This window comes from Dermacentor andersoni, chromosome 2 (genome assembly GCF_023375885.2).
Source record: "Dermacentor andersoni chromosome 2, qqDerAnde1_hic_scaffold, whole genome shotgun sequence".
In the NCBI taxonomy this organism is placed as follows: Eukaryota; Metazoa; Arthropoda; class Arachnida; order Ixodida; family Ixodidae; genus Dermacentor; species Dermacentor andersoni.
Genome location: NC_092815.1, coordinates 186,069,436 through 186,080,537, shown reverse-complemented (window position 1 = coordinate 186,080,537; position 11,102 = coordinate 186,069,436). Strand labels below are relative to the sequence as shown.

General features: G+C 44.8%; 1 long non-coding RNA gene across 1 annotated transcript; it reads left to right on the top strand.

The window, feature by feature from the left end:
* The first annotated feature begins 5,221 nt into the window (after nucleotides 1-5,221).
* Nucleotides 5,222-9,880, top strand: LOC126519727 (uncharacterized). The gene is made up of 3 exons (XR_011892615.1): nucleotides 5,222-5,610; nucleotides 6,703-6,804; nucleotides 9,792-9,880. It is a non-coding gene; the product is annotated as an uncharacterized lncRNA (long non-coding RNA).
* The last annotated feature ends 1,222 nt before the right edge of the window (nucleotides 9,881-11,102 follow it).

Genomic DNA, 11,102 nt, shown 5'->3' with positions numbered 1-11,102 from the left:
ACACAGAGACAATCATGGCTCTTACTTCAGCGTGAATTCTCGTCACGCTGAAGTAAAAGCAAAAGAAGATCAAACGCCGAATGGATAAGCTAGCGGATCAAAAATGGAAATGTTATTGCGACTCACTAGACCCCCGCAAGCCATTGTCCTGTGTGTGGCGTACCCTACGGGGTCTTTGCTCAAGTCCCCAGCAACGACACCCATTCAACGCCCTTGCTCTCTATCAAAACCGCCGCGAGATAGACGTCGCAGAGGAATTTTGTGCGAACGTCGCCGGCGGCACAGTTTTAGTCCCTGACATGGCTCTAGGCAACATGCCCAGCCCACGAGATGCAAGTATGGACGCTCCATTCTCTATGGAAGAGTTAGAAGCTGCTATGGCGCTATGTAGGTGTTCGTCTTCACCAGGACCCGATGGCATAACATATACTGCTTTGCGCCACATAGGCAGAGAAGCACGAAGAGAACTCCTCAGCCTTTTTAATAGTTCATGGCAAGATGGTGTCGTCCCACAGGAATGGAAACGCAGCCGCCTGGTACCGCTTCTAAAAGCAGGAAAGTCACCGCTCGAACTGACATCCTATCGGCCTATAGCTCTTGCCAGCTGCGTCGGGAAGCTCATGGAACGTATGATCCTCATGCGTCTCGAATGGTACCTTGAACACTATAAAATTTACCCTGACTCTATGGCGGGATTTCGACGCGGTCGTTCATCGATTGACAGTGTCATCGATCTAGTATTATCTGTGGAACAACAAAAATCTCGGAAGCGATTGTCAGTAGCGCTCTTTCTTGACGTGAAAGGCGCTTACGACAACGTTTCCCATCAAACCATTCTAGACGCACTTCTGACAATTGAACTAGGAGGGCGAGTATATCGATGGGTCAGTAATTACTTGACACAAAGGTCCTTGTTCGTACGAACGGAAGATGGTCCGACTACCGACCACTACACATGCCGAGGCGTTCCCCAAGGCGGTGTTCTAAGCCCTATTCTTTTCAACCTCGCGCTTCTTGGGCTGGCCGAATCCCTACCGGAAACAGTGAGTGTTTCAATCTACGCCGACGACATCTGCATCTGGACATCAGCGGTCACTCGCCTGCAGGTTCGCGCACGGCTACAGAAAGCAGCAACACAGGCATCTGACTACCTTCACACACAAGGCCTTACCATCTCAACAGAAAAATGTGCATTAGTCGCTTTTACGCGATAAACGATGACTCCTTATCCAGTATGCATCAATGGTCAGCCTATCTCCTACAAGAGAAATCACCGGTTTTTGGGCGTCATTGTAGACCGGGACCTCACTTGGAGCCCTCATGTTGCCCACTTAAAGAAGAAGCTCACATCTATTGTTCACGTCTTCAAGTTCATCGCCGGCAAAACATGGGAATCGTCAGTGGGCTCCATGCTACAGTTATATCGAGCACTGTTCATCGGATTCCTACGCTATAGCTCCCCCGTGCTTGCTAAAACATGCAAGTCAAATCTTCGAGAACTTCAGAGCGTGCAGGCGCAGGCACTACGTGTTTGCCTAGGCCTTCCGCGCAGCGCCTCGACAGCTGGAACCATTATATTGGCTCAAGAACATCCGATCACGACTTACATTAGCACCGAAACGCTTAGAGCCCACGTTCGTCATGTTTCACGGATGCAGTCAAGCTCTCTTGCGTGCCTGCCAGAACGACGACCACAGGCGTCCTTCTCCAACAAGGTCAACATCCATCGTGCCTCCTTACCATCGGGTTTCACACCCTCTGCACGTTCAACCTCAGCGTTGTGGTGTTTAAATCAACCTCAAGTGCGTCTTACGATTCCAGGGATAAGAAAGAAGACCGACCTGCCTACCTTGGCCTTGAAGCAAGCAGCTCTGGATTGTTTGCACACTTTCTACTTTGATCGAGTACATATATATACGGATGGCTCTCCCCTATGAAAATGGTCATTGCCTTTATGTTTCCTTTATGTTTCCTTCTTGTGCCCTATGTGACCCTTATGATTCCTTGTCCTTTGTGTGACCTCCGGGACGCCACCTTTGTGTGTACCACATGTTTACTCATCCTAACGTATACCTCGAGGAAGTGACCTTTTTTATGCCTCTAGGATGTGTCCTTTATGTTTACGGCAGGATGTTAACTGGGTGTGTACTATGTGTTACCTGCGTGTACACTTGAGTGCACATGTAAGTGACATAGAGTGCACATAACAACTGTCTGTACATATAATACAGGCAGATATATCTGTACTGTGTGACAGCCATTGATACACTCTGCAGAGTCATTGTAAGTACTAAATCTTGACTTATCCTTTCCTTTGCCCCAAGAAAACAACCCTTATTATAATTATTGTAGGATGTGCCCTTTGTGTTTACGGCGGGATGTTACCTAGGTGTGCACTTCAGTGCACACGTAGGTAACATAGAGCATTATTCTATATGGTGCACTCTATGTTACCTACATGTGCACTTGAGTGCACACGTAGGTAACAATGTGCGCAGTGAGCATCTTTTGCAAATTGTACAGTCAGATCTATCTGTACTGTGTGTTAGTCACTGGTGGATTCAGGGAAGAGGCACTGCTTGCCCCCTCACACTAGAGGCATGCCGACCGGCACTAATTGTGGCTATATTGTGCGGAAAATCGAACATGCCATGAAATAGGATGGTGTATAGTGCCTTATGCCATGCATTCTCGTTATATATAAAGTATTTAATAGTTTTTCAACCTACTATTCTCCAGTAGCAAGTCAGATGCAAAAATCTGAAGTATTTAACCTAATATGCAAGAATTGCATGAAAGTTTTGTGACAGCTAGGCTATGAAATAAAGTTGATTGAATGTTTAAGACGGTTCTCGTAGCAAGCGTCCTTCATGTTCATCGCAGGAGATCGCCTGGATGCTCCGCTTCGCCTGCAGTTTGTGAAATAATCTACTTATTTTATATATCTGGCTTCTGCAAAAGTGCAGACATCAGGGCTTTTGTCACTGGGGATGATTTGAAGTTTATGATGTGCTTGCTGGTACAAGAGAATGATTGATTTTGCTGCTAGCACAGTGCAGTGCGACTTTTACCACACAGCTAGGCACTAGAACATCTGGCAGTGAGCGCACTTTGGCTTATGCAGTTTGTAAAATTCTTTTCCTTGTACCCTTCATGAAATCACCTTTTTCAGTACAAGAAAGTGAGCATTATGGCTTCTAGTTGTAATTAATATTATCACAGAAATATGAGCACTATGTTACCTGTGTTACCAGCAGGATGTTACCTGTGTGTGCACTCTACATTACCTGGCTGTGTACTCTCTCGAGTGCACATCCAGGAAACAGAGTGCACCCAGTAAATATCTTTTAACACATGCTACAGATAGCTCATCTATCTGAAAGATGTATTAGCTACTGGCGTATCAAAATAAAAAAAAATGAGAGGGGGGGGGGTGCCCGCCCGATCTATATTGGCCGCATTGATGGCGACGCGCCATCAACAGAACATACGCACATCAAAGCCTCATGCAGCGAATTATCTATCACGACAAATAACAATTGCGCGGCGGCTGGAGACGCGGTGGCACGACGCGCAGTGTTGGATAGTTTGCGCTACATGAACCGAAAAAGAGCGGGGCCCTCCGGGGCCAATCCGCCGTTTTGCTGCGAGCGTACATGAATATACAACCTACCATTTAATTAGCTGCTGGCGGTGTTATATTGGTTTCATGACAGCCTCATTACAAGTAAATATCTAATAAGTACGTTACGATTGTCTCTATATTACGCTCGTAAAATTTCTTTGCAGTCGTCAGCGGGAAATGCCAGCGCTGCCACCTCCAAAGCTGAACTGGAGCTGCCGCTCACTTTCAGAACGCCTAGTTCGAAAGAATCTAGTGAAATTGAATATCTGTAACATTTCTGATACTCTAAACTGAAAAAAAAAGATACTTGACCATTGGGAGACGCTGCCACGGCTCCACCTCAAAACCGTGGTCTTCGAAGCACTTTGTAACATGTTGCTTTTTCTACGCTATTTCTGTTTTCAGCCGTCGGCCTTGTCATGATACGTTTTCTCTACTACTCACGCAAATTATACACAAACGTTCGCTCACTAACCAATGCGGAACCTGCGGTCAATGCTATAAGTGCCTTTCTTTTCAAAACTGCATGCGCTTGCTGTAGAAGATAGCAAAGTGGGCGAGTTCGTTACGATTCATCGTGCTTTTAGCAACAGCGCAATAGCAACGTGGAAACAAGGAACAATCACTCCGAAGAAGCAGCGCCGTGTTGCTGTGTTTCTTCCTTTTTGTCCTTGTCGCTTTCGCGCTGACCACAAGTACGAGTCATTGCTTTGTTTTAATTAGCAGGGGTAGAAGTAGGGCAGCGCGGATCCCGTAAAGCTTGCTTGGGCGTACAACTGAATAATTTATAATTGTCAGCTGGCTGAGTATGAAAGTTGTATGCGGAGTATGGCCGTATTTGTTTGATTACACGAGCGTGCAAGCAGTACGGCTGTTTCACTTTGGGCGAAGTTCCGCTGCCGCTGCAAGCCAGCCATCGCCACGTTTTTTCGCCTTTATTCCTTACGCCACGAGGAAATGTGGTTCCAGCTATTCAAGATAAGGCCTAACATTCTCAAAAACACGCCACTGGGCGCCATAAGAAGCGTGTATATGTGTGGTGATTCGGAATTTTTGATCGGTGGGTCTCGCAGCTATCGCGGCTTCCCGTACACCGTCCGCTATCCCAAGAAGACGGAGCTGCACATGCTGCGCGCTGATTGTCTCGTGTTCGCCGGCAAAAGTTCGCACATAGTTCGTCTGATATCTCTGTATATGCTTTAAAAAAACAAGGCAGCACACCACGGCACTTCAAACATCGATAAGTTGTGTTTAAATAGCAGCCTTCCATCCAGCTACGACTTTCCCTGAGTAAGAAAATAAATCTTGAAGGCCGTGCTTTTGCAAACTGCACGCCCTGAAAGCAAATGCAGATCTCGGAGGCTAAATTGACTTGTTAACCGCAGTACAGCACTGCGGCAGTGTGAAGGTTAGGTTGCCTCGGTTGCCTCGATGTGCGCCCGCTCTCCGCGGGCGCACAAGAAAATGGCGGCCGCGCTAGCAGACAACGTGGTTGTCCTCACCCTAAACCACGGAGGAAGAAAACTGCCCTAAACGGAGAGCGGGTGCGCGCGCATCTAGGCACCCTAGTGACGGTTATGCCCGGTAAAATGTGTGAGCGGTGAGAGTGCTCGTTGCAGTTACACGGTAATTGAATCATATTTTGGAAGTGCCTAAACAAACTGTGATCCGTATCGTGTGCATTAACCATCAGGAAACCTCTGGACTCGTGTAACGCCATTAGTTCGCCTTATGTTTCCTGTGATACGCCGGTGTCTTACTTGTACTACAGCGCCCGTCCGAGCTGCCTTTGTTCTCGCCTGTCCGCGTTCGCTCGTGAAATACCTGGTACTGTGGCTTCGAATTATAGTGCGTGGAAGAGTTTGTTGAAAGTTGTGCTTTTGTGCGGTGGTGTTCATAGGCAATTCGACAGTGTCCGCGCTGGAAAGAGCGTCGTCGCGTGGTGCCTGCGAGACGAAGGAGCGCTTGCTGTTCACATCTTGAAGGTAAGCAGGTCTGACGCTTGCGCGCATTCTCGCAGCTTATGGTTCATGCAGTAAACTTTGTGCAACAACAGAGCACTTTCGGAGAGTATGTTGCCCATGTTGTTGTGCCCATTTAGCAAACCGTTTCACGATGGGAGTTTCCGTGAAAATTATTATTTCTTACCGCTTGCTTTCTGCAGTGATGTGCTACCACCGCTGATTGTTGAGACTAAATAGGCAAATATTTACGTAAACGCTGAAAGTTCCTGTTTCCTCGGTAGTTTCCCGGCAAGAAATTCTTCCGTGGATATCATTTCTGCAAATTACGTGTGTAATGCATGTAGGTGTGTCGTGGGCATCGCGAGTTGGAACGCGACTGCGGTGTTTTGACAGTGGAGCAGACATTTGCATGTGTGAAGATTATTTTATTGATACAGTTCAGTTTGAAGCCCAGCTTCGCGAGAACCTGTCTGCATTGTTTCTGTTCTTCGTCGTGTTCGCGTATTTCTCTTCTATATTGCACGGCAAATATAGACCGATATTACAACAGCGAAATTTCTTTTTAATCGATGCATGTCAATAAGGCGCTCGTTTTCATTAATATTTTCATCTGAAGAACATGATGTCAGCTCCTGCGATTGTTGTCATAATATGTGGGTTGTAGCACTGCGTAAATAAGGGCTGCGATATTGTTGCGATGCTTTCCGCTCGATGTTTGCCTCTCTTGTAACCCACCGTCCACGGCTGGCTGTACTAGTCAATAACGATGGCGGAATGTCAGTCCGACCACTGAGGAAAAGGAGTAGCATCGGAAAAGGCATCGCTACAAAATCGCGGCCTAGGTTTTAGACCGCTCATAATCGATTCTTTTGATTCACTACGTATTTAGGTTTTGGTGATAATTTCCCAGGTAGTCTGGTGTTAGCTGCTGGTTTTATTCCCGCCTGAATATTACAATATAACAATGTAAGCACATGAGATATAACTACGAGACATCTGTAAAACAGGCACAGATTTATGTGTGAGTCTCTTTCTTTCAATGCCACATGACACTGTAAATCACACGTTTGAAGCTTCACATCACAATAAATTAAACCTTTCTTACTGTTGAAGGTTATGCGGATTCTGGAGTCAAGCCTACGACCTGTAGGAACCTGCTGCACTGCTACATATTGGATCGCACAACGATGCACTTGACCTGCATGCTTTTACAAGGTGCGTAAAAAACTGTCACTGCACTTAGTTGTAGGATATGCTTGTGCAATATGGAATCATTTTTTGTGTGTGCCATTTCCAGGATTTCTAGTAGCAGATCACTTGCACAATATCTTGTATTTATCCGGGGAGCCCTCAGTTGAAGCACTGTAACTAAATTTGGTCCTTCTGAGACAAATATAAACAAAGCTGGAGTGACTATGCAATATATTCTCTATACAGACTATATTATTCGAGCCAGGTTGCTTTTTTAGAAACATCATTGAGGAGCATGAGGGTGTCTATGAGCCACCCGAGAGAAACAGAAGGCTGTGGTTACCTGAATTATTATGTAGTCACTACTCTCACTAGTACCTGCACACCTAAATTCTTCCCTTTTCTCGGTCACAAATATGCATTGCATACCATAATTCATCGCCTAAAAATACCCCCATCAAGACAATAAAGTTTGCTGCTCTATTAGGTAGCTGCCAAATTCCTAGTCACAGTATGAGTGCTCAATTTTCCAAGCAAACAACAAGCCATTAACCTTTTAATGTGGCAAGTTCAATGTGTGTCCCAAGAGCTCGTCGGCTTCAGGGTGGAAGCCGGTCTCTTTTATACGTAACAGAAATTTCACTCGTTGATAATGTGGTATAGAATGCTGCTGAATCATAAAAGTCAGCCCAGTAAAGTAGTTGCAAGCCCACATGGTAGCACAGCTGAAAGCGGAGCATTCTCTGTTGCATTGCATTTTTTTCTCTGTTTCGCTGCACTTGTTCATTTGATAAGACAAAGCTGGTCCTATGCCATCATCTATCTCAAATGTGGAGAACCTTTTTTTACCTTCTCATCTTTATTACTTATCTGCCTAATACACACGCTTCCAGGGACATGCAAACAATGCGGAGTACTGCCTAGAACTTACGCATTCATCTGTAGTTTGTGGTACCATACGCTCACCACCTTAGATTTTCGTTATGTTATATGGAGGCTTGCTTCACGCTCGAGCTACACTGCACTTGGTGCAATTTTGAAACAGCCACTTTTTGACATAGTGTAATTATTTCTTGCACTCTCACTGAATTTATATTTTCTACTGTGAATAATGTGCTCGCGGTGATTGTACGAAAAGGTTTTAACCACCTAAAGACATGGTTTAGGCAGAAAGTGTCCTAAGTAATGCTGTCACACAAAAGTTGTATAACAATGCGCTACGCCACAAGATCCATACATAACTAAATTTCTGGCTTTCAAGCCCTAGCTTTTCAACACAATTGTGTGTGCAACAAACATCTTGCTTTTTAACCACTATTCTTGTAGTGACAGACTTTTGTCTGTTTAAAATAAGCGCTCCAATCGGTCTTACTATGTCTGGTTAATTCGAATGGATTCTTGACTGTTGCTGTAATGGTGGCGGCTTCAAGGCCAACTAGATCTCCCAGCCTCAGTTGAAAGCATGGACACAGTGGTTGTTTCATTTGATGATTGTTGTACGTGTGACTTGGCAGTTTGGGTTTCAACTTGTACTGGTTTTGATTGTGGTGGGTTAGAGATGAAATGAGAGCTCATGGCGTGTTCTGCACTGCACAGTGCTGGCATCCTGTATCTTAGTTTGTCTTGGACTGCTGTCTGATTTGTTGAGCTGTTGGCCGTATTCTTATGAATACAAAGCTGTATGCTGGGCTAGGCAATCATGCCATTGTGCTTATTAGCAACACAAGATATACACAATAATATTGTCAGGCATGCTGAGGCATGTGGGCTGGCGCTATGTAGCACACTAGGGAAAGCACACCAATGATGGCATGGCATGGTAACGCTTTTCGCTTGCACCGCTGTGGTGTTATCAGATTAAGGTAGCAACAATGACATCTAGGCTTCCAGTTCCTGCGCTTGCAATGCAGATACTAGAGTATGCTATTTGCTGGTAGTGGAAGTTTGCAAAGCATTGATTACATACTAAGCTAGCCCGCCTCCCTTGCGTGCCAGCATCTCGCCCGCCTGTTAAACACCGCCGCTGAATCTAATAGCAGCATGCAGTTGCAGGATATCAACGCAACTGAAAACTCTTAAAGGATACAGCATTGATGGAAGGTATTGCTTAATACAAATGTCGATCGCCTCCCACATTTTGCTCTATGACGAGCACGTGATGAAGTATAATGCAGTTCGTCTTAGATTAAACACCAGTTAACTCATCATTTTTCTGTTCAGAAAGCATAAGATTGCAATAATGTATTCACATGAAGTTTATTGATAGTGTGCCCATTTTGATAAAGCCTAAACAACTCGCCACGCGAATAACACCTTTTCATGCTTGTGAAGCAGATGCTGCTACCATTCAGTTTGCTGTAGGTACACATACACAGCATGTTTGCCCGCCACCTTCTGTGGCATGCTGAAGTCAGTAAAGTGTTGTGCTAAACGTTCAGTAGAATGCACACCTGCAGCCTGTAACTGACAATAAAGATGGGCAAGAACTACAAAAACTGTGAAAATGTGAAAAATGCACAGGATATTGTAATGCCTTTCAATTTGGCATTAGAATGTGTGCGCAACTAACTTTTAACCACAGCACCTTATGGCATAGACAGTAGTGTTGCTCGATGGGAGGCCTGTGATATTAGCAAGATTTCCTGGTAAATATTGGCAAGTTCTTGCTCACGGCATAGGGAGGGCCTCAACTTTGGGAACCTCGATGCTTGAGGTAGCTAGCACACAAAGGTTTATTGGCCAGTTGCCTAGTCCTAAAGTTCATGTAATACTTAGCAGCTGCTGCAATAATGTTTAAAATAATTTGTGAGCAGTTTCATACCTGAGTGGAATGGCAGATAACAGCGCTCAAACAATAATTAGTTAAAAGCTTGTTCGTTGCCATGATATTTATATGTGCTATTTCTGACTGCTGCAAGTTTCTTAGCTGTGTGCATACAGGCCAAGCTGTTCTTGCTTATATGAATATTTTTGAATAAGTGAAAAAGATTTCTTTCTGTTTTGTTTTTCAGGTGCCCTGTGAGCTCTCATCCAAGCACCGCATTGCAGAGGTCTGCTGTGAGCAGACGTGGCAAATTGAAGTAACATACAGATAGTCCAATAAAATACTCATAATTTCAGACAAACCTTTACAATGTACAGTGAAAACTTTCTTTTAAAAGTAGAAACACCAATACAGCGTGATCTTTCCATCCAAACATTACATTTTATATTAGTAAGAAAGACATGCATAACTAGAACAGGAGCAGCACTGCGGTGAGGAACGTACAATGGTATTCCAAGTGTTATACTGAAATATTCTATGAAGTCTAACTAGTTTGTAATTTTAGAACAAGTTAGCATGAATTTCTGTGCCATAGCAGTGTTCTAATCTGTATGCTGCATCTTGTAGGGAACAGTAACCTTGCAATCTTCATCTATGCATGTCTACATAAAATACAGGATTTAATCACTGGGGCCACATAAAGGATGCATAAAGGTGGAACACACGAAGGAAACATAAAAGCAGTGGCCAAATTTCAACATGGAGGAAACATAAAGGACGGTAACATAAAGGATACACAAAGGAAAGACACATGAAGGAAACATAAAAGCAGTGGCCAGATTTCAACATGGAGGAAACATAAAGTACGGTAACATAAAGGATACATAAAGGGAGGACACATGAAGGAAACATAAAAGCAGTGGCCAAATTTCAACATGGAGGAAACATAAAGGACGTTTCCTCATGTGACCTCAAGGAAACATACAGTAAACATAAAGGACATAACCATTTTCATAAGGGTTCCACTCAGACCAGCTCCACCAGCGCAGTGGTTATACCATCCCGTTCACTAAGCATCCAATACAAGATTTCTCACTTGACAACATCGACTAGTTCGGAGCTTGTTGCCCTCCGAGGTGCCGTTGATTATATTAATAACCAACCGGCTAATCGGTGGGCTATATTCTGCGATTCGAAGGCGGCCTTACAATGTCTTCTGGCATCTCTTCGTCGCGGGTCATGTGAACAACTCGTGTCGGAGATACGAGAAATGCACCATCACATGATCGCGAAAGGACACGACGTCGTGTTTCAGTGGCTGCCTGGTCATTGCGGTATCTCCGGCAACGACCTCGCTGACGAAGCTGCTAGAAAAGCTCACGAGGGAGCAACCCTTGTTTCAATACCTTTATCGCGGACCGACGCAGCCCAACACTTGGCAAGCTAGCGCACTCTTTGACATTGGAGAAGTGGCACACACCTGAATTCACTCACCATCGCTTGCATTCCCTCGATCCCTCTATGCAACTGCGGCTGTTACCAGGTCTTCCGCGAAATG